Raw genomic sequence first — 569 nt, 5'->3', positions numbered from 1 at the left:
ATGGATGTAGTTGGGAATATGGCGCAAATGGAAAGGTAGGTTAGTATGCAACAAGATAAGGGGAGAGTAGACTGTCAGCCGACCAGAGAAGGAAAATGGCATTCGGGTTGAAGGAGAGTAGTCCTTGGCAACTTGTAAAATGAAATCGCTCACAAGATTATAGCAGATGTCTAAGGACTCCAGCAGCCCATAATCTAAAAGGTAACATAAGAATTGGTGCGCAGCTGTTCAAAGGGGTTGACGACAACACAGCTTTGCCCTTGGAGAGGGGGTACTCATGCATGAGGAGAATGTCTATCAAGCAACTCGCGAAAATATGTGTGCACGTGATGTACATACAGTTACCTTTAGACTTGCTAATATTTTGTGTGTTTGGTTGAGTGCTAGTGTGCACTGTAAACACACACACTCTCTCTTAGTAAGAGGGTGAGTGTGTTTTAGCGTTTTTGTTATGTTTTTTTTTTTTATCATATTTCTAAGGTTAGGCGATATAAATTTCTCTCTTTACTTTTCATTCTTTCTGCTACGTTCTCAAATATCATCAATACTTTACACCAATTACTATTAAT

The sequence above is a fragment of the Penaeus monodon genome, chromosome 21 (genome assembly GCF_015228065.2).
Source record: "Penaeus monodon isolate SGIC_2016 chromosome 21, NSTDA_Pmon_1, whole genome shotgun sequence".
NCBI lineage: Eukaryota > Metazoa > Arthropoda > Malacostraca > Decapoda > Penaeidae > Penaeus > Penaeus monodon.
Note: the sequence above shows the minus strand (reverse complement) of the source record.